Genomic DNA, 11,764 nt, shown 5'->3' on the forward strand with positions numbered 1-11,764 from the left:
AGCCACCACTGTGGACCCAGACTTCTCTGCACTCTTGGGGACCCAGGAAGGCCCCCCATGCCCTTGCAGGCTCAGAAGTGCTTACTCCCACTGCCTGGCCTCTTCCTGCTCCCAGTACCTGCTTCAATCTCAAAGTTGAGGCCAAGGCCAGGCACTGTTGCAACCCAGCTGGGTGCGTGCTGACGAGCACGGGAGGGAGGCTAAGGAGAGGCTCGATGCTAGCCTGCAGGTGCTCCAAAGCAGGAACAGCCTGGGCACCACGAAGAGTGGTAGGAGGCAGATAGGCTTCTGGGCAGAAAGGGGCAGGTCCCTGAAAACCTCACCTTCAAACCAGGGAATGCTTGAAGCCTGGGGGCCAGGCTGCCAGTCCCGTGGACTGGAATGGAAACTTACGGTGCTTTTTCTGGGACCACTCATGAACCAATTGGCATGTACTTCAACCCCTCTGAAGCCCATAAAAACCCTGGATTCAGCCAAATTCGAGGAAAGGATAGGATGACCAGCTGCAGAGAGGGGCCACCCACTCCAGGGCCTCCTCTCTGCTGAAAGTTGAGGAGAGGATGGGATGACCAGCTGCAGAGAGGCGCTACCCACTCCAACTCCATGGTCTTCTCTCTACTGAAAGCTGAGCACTCATTGGGACACCCTGGCTGCAGAAAGGAGCTATCCATTGCAAGTCTCCTCTGAGCTGTTCTATCGCTCAATGAAGTTCCTGTTCACTTCTCTCACCCTCCATTTATCCATGTACCTTATTCTTCCTGGGTGTGGGACAAGAACTTGGGACACACTGAATAGCAGGGTTGAAAGAGCTGTAACACAAACAGGACTGAAATACGCTCCTTGCTTGCCACATTGAGGGTGACAAGAAGACAGAAGAGCTGCAGCCCTTCAGAGAGCCCAGACCTAGGAGTTCCTCGAGCCAAGGCTTTGACATACTCTTTAGGGCTCTGCAGATCCTGGCATCTCCAAGCTTCCGGGGACCACTGCATTCCCTGGTGCCAGCTAAGGAAGCTGCTTGTGATACACCTGGTCCAGACACAGCTGGCAGGGAGCCAGTGCCCATGCTGGTACCTGGAGCCGCCTGCCCCACCACAGCCAGTGTGCCCGGCTGTGCAAAGTGGCCAGACCCCACACTCACTTGCTCACACACCCCTCACTGCTCTGCTCACCCTTGGCAGGCATGGGATCCAGGCCAATAGTGTGAGCTGCACACAGCCTGCCAGGCTGAGTGGGCCCAGTGGGCCCGAGCAAAACTCAGTGAAATGACATCCCAAGGAGCCCATGACATTAAGGATTTCCAATATCATGAATTCTTATTATTTTGGAATTTACGCTTTACAAAGTCGTCTTCTAGAACAGAACAAAGTTAAGACTCCTAGCAGTAAGTGATACATATTTAAATTTTTCTCAGGTTTTACCTTCTCTATATTCTAGCAAAATATTAATTCACAAAACTCTGTAACATATTCAGAGAAATCAACAAACTTTGACCTGTCCCCTAAAATAGTTTCCATACTTTCTGCCTATTTGGAAAAATATAGTTAAAATAAAAAATATTTTGTTTTTAAATAAACACCAAAGTCACTCTACCTATTTGTAATTTACGTGAAAACATAGAATTATTTTTGGTTTTGCTTTCTGTTGACATTATACTTCCTTTTTGTTTTATTTGTCTTACGTGGTCTTTCAAGTGGGGATCCACCCCATATTTTGGAAGTGTCACCTGATTCTTTAATTAAATATCTTGGTTTTCTGGCCCAAGTAATTCATTAGCTCCCAAAGGTCCTACAGGGACAGCTTATAGAGAGTAACAGTGACACATACTGGTGAATAGAAAATCCCTAACAATAAATTTAGGAAGAAAGGCGAGAAAGGTTTCAAACCATCTAAAGGAAGATCAATAAGGTCTCTGACATCATGCAGGTGGACTCAGAGTGCTGCGTTCAGTTGTTTCTCTCAGGGTCATAATGTAAATAATTATGAAATTGATATTTATTTATTCCAGTTCCTCTAATATAGTTACTGAGACTTAATCTACATTTAATGTATTTCTTATAATTGATATGCTTTCCTAATTTTAATAAATAGATCCCTTTAAAATCTTGTCTACAGCCATACAACTCTGAACACATCTGATCTCAAAAGCTAAGCATAGTCAGGCCTGGTTAGTACTTGGTTGTGAGACCACATGGGAATACTGAGTACTGTAGGCTTTTGAAAAAAAAAAAAATCTGGATCACTTCTCAGTTGGTTTATTTGGGAGCATAGTGGGAAAGGAGGGAAGTGAACTCTTCTCTAAGAGCTAAGCATTCTAACATATTAAGTACTTTTAAACTCACCAAACCTATTATCTAGAAATCAACACTACAAAATGACTACTAAGGAGTCAAAACTAAAGTAAAATTGCGTCTCAAATACCTTAGAATAAGTAGAAATTCTAAATGTTGGTAACTTCATGTGGAAGCAAAGTTGCCTACTGCATGATCTTGCTTGATGGTCCTTGATTTTATCATCAGAGTCAGTTCCAGTTACGTTTCCATTAGCATGGATAGATCTAAAGCAGGAGACAGAAGACACAATCGGGCCATTGAAAACATTACAGATTTTAGGTACTGTGACACACCACTGTTTGTAAGCATACAAAGATTCTTACACAGATGCTTTAGTTATTCAAGAAATGTCAATTCTCATTCTTGTCAGCACCAACAAGTTTTTAAAAACTAATTTAAAGATTAAAGATGTAATAGATAAATATATCAAGTTGATAAAAGGTAGTTGCTGGCTTTTTTAAAAGCTCAGATCCCCAAAGGAGGTATGCAATCAATTGGGGCTTGCCTTGGTATTCCAGGGGAGTTGCTGAAGTCACTCCAGCAGCAGTAGCCTGAGTATCCAGTTTCAGGTAAAGTGGAACAGTAAAAGGAAACAAGGTTCCTAGCAGAAGAACTCTGTAATAAAGAAGCACCTGATATCATGGCTATTATTCCATCCTAGGCCACTGGAAGTGGGATATTACAAATTAGATTTTACTAAATTAATGGTACAGTAGATCATGCTTATAATCTCAGCACTTTGGGAGGCCAAGGTGGGCAGACTGCTTGAGCTCAGGAGTTCAAGACCAGCCTGGGCAACATGACAAAACTCTGTTTCTACAAAAAATACAAAATTAGCTGGGCTTGGCGGCATGCACCTGTAGTCCCAGCTACTTGGGAGGCTGAGGTAGGAGGATGGCTGGAGTCCAAGAGGTTGAGGCTGCAGTGAGCTAGGATCACGCCACTGCACTCCAACCTGGGCGAAAGAGTGAGAGCCTGTCTCAAAAAAAAAAAAAAAAAAAGAGAGAGTTTTACTGGCTTTTGCTATTTAAGGCCAAACTAATTTAGGTTTTACCACCCAGGGTTAAGCTTTTTACTAACATTCTCTTTATAATCACAAAGACAGGCAGTGGATCAGGCTCCAGAGACGGTCATTATACCGCAGGTCAGAAATGTAGGGCTAGTAAATTCTACCTGTGACTCCTACCCCTATCACTCTTGGACTTTATTCAAAACACAAACCATTCTAGCCAACTACCCTCTGTCCTATTTGCACGCCCCCAGTTATGCTTTCTCATCTACTCCATTTGGTCTCCCACTGCTACCCTTGCTTCCAACTTTTTCCACAAGGACCTCTGGAAATCCCTCTTACGTAAGTAAAACAGATCATCTATACATTCTCATCACTGAGAATGATGACCAACTCTGACCACTCACTGGCCAACTCTCATCACTGACCATCACTGACCAACTCTTTCAACCACTGGGCTAAATCTGGCTCTCGAAAATAATGCTTTAGAGTGAAGGATAACACGGTAGAGACAAAATTCTCCAGAGTGACACTTCCAGATCCTCACAAGCAATTTCCTTCCTTCCCTGTGATGTCCCATCTGGCCGTATGACCCTCTTCTTCAATTTATCATTCAATATCTCACTCTATTTTTTCTAACCTGAGTCTAGACTCATTCCCTTGGATGCACTCTACCTACTCTTTCTCCATTCTAGTTGCTTGTTATCTCCAGTTTCAAAATCTTGGTTATCTCCCCAACTATAAATCCACATAGTATGCTATTTCTTGCTTCAGCTTCACCACCCTCAAACTCCTAATCCAATTGCCTGCTAGAGAACAATCACACAACCATGTGACTTGATCCTGCTATAAAATTATGGTCTCAAAATTCAACTAGACACCGAATGCTGTGCAGCAACCCTTAATGCACCATTAATTAGGTCCTTCTCCCATAATTCACACTGCCTTTTCCCCAAACTTCTGCCACTCTACCCCTACTAGTTGAGAATCTGAAATCCAAAAATCTGAAATTCAAAATGCTCCTTTGTGCGCATGTCAGCATCCAAAAAGTTGTGTAATGTGAAGCATTTCAGATTTCAGATTTTCAAATTTGGGTTGCTCAACTTGTACTATTTATCTTGCTTACTTTTAACATGTTCTCCAGTCTTATCGCTGGCCCTTAATACAGAAGATTTTATTTTCAGGTGGATGGATTTGCCCATCATTGCATTTTTCATATCTTTTATTACTTCTCTGCTTTGAAATTTCTCCCCCTTTAATAATAGTAGATAATACTCTGATTTTCATTTTTCTATGGACTAATCTTCTCGATATTTCATTTCATATAATGTACAGAATGAGATTTGGCTCTAAACTGACCTGCATTTCAAATTACCAACCAGTTTTTCCTAGCAACATTAAGGAATTCTCATCATCCTTTGGTTTACAAAGTTTCTTCTTTTATATTTCATTTGTTTGCCCATAAGGTTGGTCTCTGAGCTACAATTTATTTAAGCAATTATTGTTTCTTTATACGTTTTAATTTGTGATAAGAATATTCTTAGTATTTTCATCTATTTTTTCTGACAATAAACACATCTTATCAGATTCCAAGGGTATTCCTGGTGATTTCAGGAGTAAGAAATGGCTGCCTTGCCCATTCCACGTACTGTGTACTTCTGTTACAGTTTTTACCTATACAAAGTGCTCCTTTCTACTTTGAGTGATCATCCACACTACTACTGCATCTAAAACCAAAACCTTCCTAATTGTGCTAGAAAGCTACCTTTTTACATATTTCTCTATCTGGAGCCAGATTCATAAAACCTTGTCCTTCACAATTTTCCACACTTTGTATTCACTCTCTCATTGATGAAAGCTGGCTTATGTAAAATAAAAGCATCTCACATCCAGTTTTTGTTTCATAGACTAACATTTTTATCAGCTCTGAAGAATTTTTCAGATCTTCCTATCTTTCAATATCTACATAGTTATGTCTATTGGTTTTCATTCTTTGAATACATGCTATATTCATGATTTAAAAATCAAAATGATATAAAAGGAAACCTATATCTAAGAAGCCTCATTCCCACATCATCCATATGCAGGTCACTTTGCCCTTGCTTACTGTAGGTCACCACTTTTACTAGTTTCTTGTATATTCTTCCAGCAATGCTTTACGCAAAGACGTTTACCTACAAATACAGTCTTATTCCTCCTGCCTTCTTACAAAAAATGTTCAGTTTTGCATCTTACTTTTTATTCAGCAGTATGTCCCGGATATCCAAGTTAGGAAATGTTTCTTTATTGCTTTTACAGCTCTACAATATTCCATTGTGTCAATATATACTAGTTTGTATAACGAATCCCCTATTTTTCAAAAATTAGATTTTATGAATTTAAGTCTTATTTCTGACAATAATTTAGTTCAAAGGCAATAACTACACAAACAGCACAGAAACCTCTGTGGTGTGATTTCACAAATTTTTATTTGATTAATAAATACGAGCTTCCTTGTACGTCATTTTATATCTCAAGTTTACTCTATGATCCTATATAAAAACTCAACAACCATTATGCTCATAAACTTGCAAAATCTTAGGGGAAACTGCCCAATCTCACTGAGGGTTTCAATGGGCCTGCAAAAACATAAAACACGTTCTACAAGAGACACAGTTAAGAATGCTCTATTCTACTTATTGGAATCAGGAAAGGCTTCATGGAGGAAATAGCTGGGGTTCAATCCTAGAAGATGAAGTGATCGAGAAGCAGATGAGGGAAAAGGGAAAACATTAAAGGAGGATCAGCATAAACAGAATTTTTAAATTGTCAAGAACTCTAAGTAGTTCTATTTCTGCTTAGAATGCAGAAAGCCACAAAAGAATGTCATTTCCATCCTAATGAGAAAAAAAATCCTATCTATAAAATCAAAACTTCTCTTGGTCTAACAAAGAGTGGAGGTCACAAGGCAATCAAGCAAATTTAATAAAATTCCAAGTACATTTTATTCCTCTTCTTGGAGGGATAACTCCTCCAAGCAAAGACTACACACAAACTGTCTGACCTTCGGCAGGTCACAGAAAAAGAAGTGGCCGCTATACAATAGTAAAAGAAAAAATTAGCTAAAATTTTAACAAATTCTTAAAGACCAAGTGTAACCTTCTATGTCAGTTTAGAATAGCTGGGGACCCCAGACATAAGGAAAGTTCTCACTCAGTTGCAAGATTTTCCACGTGCCTTGACCAGGTGCTCACAAGAAAGATTAGTATAATAGTAGGACAGGAAACCAGAGAGAGCCCTCATCATTAGGGGAAGTGTGCAGGAGGTGTCTAGGACAAGGCTGAAGCCTGATTCCCCAACTGTTCTCTAACACAGAAAAAAAACCTCAAGCCACTAGGAGAACAGAAAATCCTCTAACCAAAAGTCCTGGCAAAAATCCATTGCTTCAGGGCAGAACAGAAGCAAAATGCCTCTGCCTCTGGGGAAGAGATAGACAAACACTCTCAGTCATGTGACAGGGAAAGATATAATGTTGCTAGGAGAGGGGTAGAGGCAAAAGAACCTCTGCCACCATGGTGGAGTACAGAGCAGGAAAATCCTGCACCAATACCAAAGAGACTTCTACCACCACTGTGGGAAAAGAAGGATATTCCTGTCCATGACCTACCACAAATACACGGAAGAAAGGGCAGGTCACAAGAAAGAGAGGGCAGGAATGCTGAGGCTGAGAAAGCCCAACTGATGCCCAGGACAAATGACCTGAATACAACTGAGTGTGAACCAGAACAAAAGAGAAGCCTGCTCTGTACCACAAGCATGGCACTGAATAACAAACAATAGGCTATCACTGGGAGAGGGGTGACGAAATATTGGTACTTCTGTTGCACAGATGTGCAAAGACTGTTGGAAGATGAGGATGATACAGGAACACAGAGAAAAATCTTGTAGAGCGACATGTCATTCTCTAAACACAAGGGACCAGCAGCCAACTGCTAGAGAAATATGAAGCTTGTGGTGCACTGAGAGGGTAATGACGGTGGCAAAACCCAAAATCAGCTCAACTCTTGATTACACTGATTCAGCCTCCAATACAAACAACCTGACAAGAGGCAGCAGCAAAAGAGGATCACCTTAGTCTCTCTTGTCCTTTCCGCAGAGAGATGGAAACTTTAAAAAGATATGAAAGCTAAAAACAAAAAGAAAAAGATACCAGAGGTGAAAAATCCTTTTTCTGACTGCACTACCCCAGTCTGATTCAACTTTTATGTAACAAAGTTGTGAGTTGTTTTTCAGTTGCCATGGACCCCCAGGTTGAATGTCACACAACCTGAGCATGCCCAGATAAACCAAGCATGCAACCACAAGTGGAACCTAAGTGATCAGACTAAGGAACAGGGACTGAATTAAGAAGCAGACAGCCTATGGCAGGATTCAGGATCCAATCAGATCAAGCCCTGGCATTACCCCAAGACAGGATCCAATCAGATTACACCTCTAGGTACCACCTCACTGCAAGATCCAATTAGATCATGCCTCATTACTATCTGATTATAAAACATGCCCCAGCTCAGGAGACAGATTTGAGCCACTCTCCTGTCTCCTAGTTTGGCGGCCTTGCAATAAACTTTTCCCTCTACAAAAACCTGCTGCTTCGGTGTTTGGCTTTTGATATGGTTTGACTGTGTCCCCACCCAAATCTCAACTTGAATTGTATCTTCCAGAATTCCCCCATGTTGTGGGAGGGACCCAGGGGGAAGTAATTGAATCATGGGGGCCAGGCTTTCCCGTGCTATTCTCGTGATAGTGAGTAAGTCTCACGGGATCTGATGGGTTTTATCAGGGGTTTCCACTTTTGCGTCTTCCTTATTTTCTCTTGCCACCACCATTTCAGAAGTGCCTTTCGCCTCCCGCCATGATTCTGAGGCCTCTCCAGCCATGTGGAACTGTAAGTCCAATTAAACCTCTTTTTCTTCCCAGTCTCGGGTATGTCTTTATCAGCAGCGTGAAAATGGACTAATACAGTTTTCCGCTGCACACAGGCAAGCAAACTTAGTTTAGTTCAGTAACACTTTGATTGGCTCAACAGTAGTCTGGACAGGGATGAAGAAAGAACAAGTGAACTTGCAGACAGGTCAATAAAAACAATCCAGAATGAAACCAAAGTTAAAAAGAGTGGGGGGAAAAATACAGTTTGGAGTATTCAAGAGCTGAATTATATCGGAATGTCTACTACTCCCAGGAGAAAAAAAATAATAATGGACACAAAAAATATGGGAAGAGATCATGGTCAAGAATTTTCCCAAATGAACCCAAGGCAACAAACCAGAGATCCAAAAAATCCCAAAGAACCCTTCATAATAAACACCAAAAGCACACACACCAAGCAAACATACATGGATATATCATAGCCAAACTGCTGAAAACGAAGATAAAAATCGCAAAGGTAGAGAGAGAAAAAAACATTACATACAAAGAACCAAGATTAAAATTACAGAAGACTTCTTATCAGCAAAGTAGGCAAGCCAAAAGAGAACGGAGTATATACCTTTCAAGGATTGAAAGAAAAAAAACTGAACATAGAATTCAGTTCTATGTATAGAATTCAATAACCAGCAAAAATACTTTTTGAAAATAAAGGTTTTTTTTTTGAACTAATAATACCTGAGATAATTCACTCCCTGAAGACACAAAATATGTTAAAGGCAGTTCTTCAGGCAGAAGTATAATACCAAGTACAAATTTGGATCTATCAAAAAAGGTGGAAGGGAGGGGAGAAAGAGGAAGAAGAAGAGGAGGAGGAGGAGGAGGGGAGGGGAGAGGGGGACATGAGAGGGAGAAAGAGAGGGTGGTAAAGACGAAGAGCATTAGAAGATAAATATAAAAGACTACTTTTTCTTACTTTGTTCACTGTAAGTTATTTACCAACTAAAGCAAAAATTAATAAGACTGTATTGTAGGGTTAGTAACACATAGAAGTAAAATGTGTAACAACATGACATAAAAAGGGGAGGTACAAAATTGAAGTACAGTGCTGTAAAATGATTATATGACATATAAAGGGGCATAATATTATTTAAAGGAAGAATGTGATAAGTTATATATCTTTCAAACTCTAGAGTAGCAGTTCTCAAAAAAGGGCAATTCCCACCCCCAACCCACTGTTGCTACCACCAGGAAAACATTTAGCAAAGTCTGAAGGCATTTTTGGTTGTCACAATTGGGAATGGGGAGTGGTTGCTACTCTCATCTAGTAGGTGGACGCTGAGGATGCTGCTAAAAATCCTACAATACATACAAGATAGCCACTCCCCCACCCAACAACAACAATGAATTATTTGGCCCAAAATATCAATAGTATCAAGGTTTAGGAACCATGACCTATAGCAAGCACTAGGTAAATAAGTAGCTAAGAGTAGAGATAAAGTGGAATCATGGAAAAGGATTAATTCAATACAAGGCAAGAAAAGGAGAAAAAATTTCTGGTTCTAGTTCTTTGAGGAATTGCCACACTGTCTTCCACAATGATTGAACTAATGCATATTCCCACCAACAGCATACAAGTGTCCTATTAATCCACAGTCTCACCACCATCTGTTGTTTCTTGACTTTTTAATAATAGCCATTCTGACTGGCATGAGATGGTATCTCATTGTGATTTTGATTTGCATTTCTCTAAATTTCTCTAATGACCAGTGATGTTGAGCTTTTTTCCATATGTTTGTTGGCCACATAAATGTCTTCTTTCAAGAAGTGTCTGTTCATGTCCTTTGCCCACTTTTTAATGGGGTTGCTTTCTTCTTTTAAATTTGACCCAGCAATGCCATTACTGGGGATATACCCAAAGGAATATAAATCAGTCTACCACAAAGGCACATGCAAGCATATGTTCACTGTAGCACTCTTCACAGTAGCAAAGACATGGAATCATCCCAAATGCCCATCAATGATAAACTAAAGAAAATGTGGTACATATACACCATGGAATACTATGCAGCCATGAAATAGAATGAGATCATGTCTTTTGCAGGTACATGGATGGAGCTGGAAGCCATTATCCTCAGCAACGAACACAGCAACAGAAAACCAAACACCACATGTTCTCACTTGTAATTGGGAACTGCACAATGAGAACATATGGACACAGGGAGGGGAATAACACACACTGGGGCCTGTCACAGGAGTGGGGGAAGGGAGAGTATCAGAATAAATAGCTAATGCACCTTGGGCTTAACACCTCGGTGATGGGTTGATAGGTGCAGCAAACCACCATGGAACATGTTTACCTATGTAACAAACCTGCACATCTGGCACATGTATCCTGGAACTGAAAATAAAATAAAGAGGAAAAAATAAACAAAAAAGGCCCAAAATACAGAAAACTAGCAAGATGGTATATTTAAATCCAAACATTGATAATTCAATAGAAATAATCTAAGTATCCTAATTAAAAGACTAAATTATGAGGTCAAATTTTAAAAACAAGATCCAACTACATCCTATCTACAAGATACCCACTTTAAATATGAAGAGGAAAGTTAAGTAAAAAGGATAGAATAGAAAGAAAAGACAGAACTGATTTAGTAATATCTGATAAAACAGACTTCAGAACAAGAAATATTTCCAGTAATAAAGTGGAACACTATATAATTACAAAGAATCAATTGATTAGGAAGACATAGCAATCCTAAATGTGTTACTATCTAACAATACAACTTCAAATTAAATGAAACAAAAATTGATAGGACTGTAAGGAGAAATAGGCAAATCCACAATTACAGTTATAGAGATTAATACTCCTGTTATTAATCAATAGAACAAGAAGACAGAAAATAACTAAGATACAGAAGACCTGAAAACATTACCAACTAACTTGATCAAATTGGACATTTACAGAACACTCTACATAAGAGCAAAAACTATGTTCTTTTCAGGAGCACAGGGAATATTCACCAACATGGACCGTATTCTGGTCCATAAAACAAACTTTAAGATATTTAAAATACTTCAAATCAAATAATGTATTTTTTCTGGCCAAAATGGAATTAAATTAGAATTAATAACTGAAAGATAGATTAAGAATACCAAAGAGTTGGAAATTAAACAACATGTTTCTAAAATACTCCATGGGTAAAATAAAAAAGTGAGGAAAATTAGAAAATATTTTTAATTGAGTGAAAATTAAAAGAGAAAATATCAACGTTTGTGTGGAGGGCCTTTTCCTCTCAGAAGTCCCCTCTCTCTCACTATAGAGAGAGCTATTTTCCTTTTTCTTTCTTTCTCTTTCTCTTGCCTATTAAACCTCTGCTCCTAAACTCCTCGTGTGTATCTGTGTCCTAAATTTTCCTGGTGTGAGCTGATGAACTCCGGGTATTTACCCCAGACAACACAGCCACTTCATATTGGGAACCTCGTCTGGGATAACAAGGTACAACATTCATCGAAATGG

The 11,764-nt window shown here is 39.7% G+C and overlaps 1 protein-coding gene across 1 annotated transcript in view; it reads right to left on the minus strand.

Moving 5' to 3' along the window:
• NCOA1 (nuclear receptor coactivator 1) overlaps window positions 1–2,556 on the minus strand; it is a 224,037-nt gene extending 221,481 nt beyond the window's left edge. The window contains exon 1 of the mRNA XM_011972701.1: window positions 2,419–2,556. The gene's annotated coding sequence lies outside the window, so the exon portion shown is untranslated. The remainder of the gene's footprint in view (window positions 1–2,418) is intronic.
• Between the last annotated feature and the right edge of the window lie 9,208 nt (window positions 2,557–11,764).

Source organism: Mandrillus leucophaeus, unplaced genomic scaffold (assembly GCF_000951045.1).
Source record: "Mandrillus leucophaeus isolate KB7577 unplaced genomic scaffold, Mleu.le_1.0 Scaffold13, whole genome shotgun sequence".
Lineage (NCBI taxonomy): Eukaryota > Metazoa > Chordata > Mammalia > Primates > Cercopithecidae > Mandrillus > Mandrillus leucophaeus.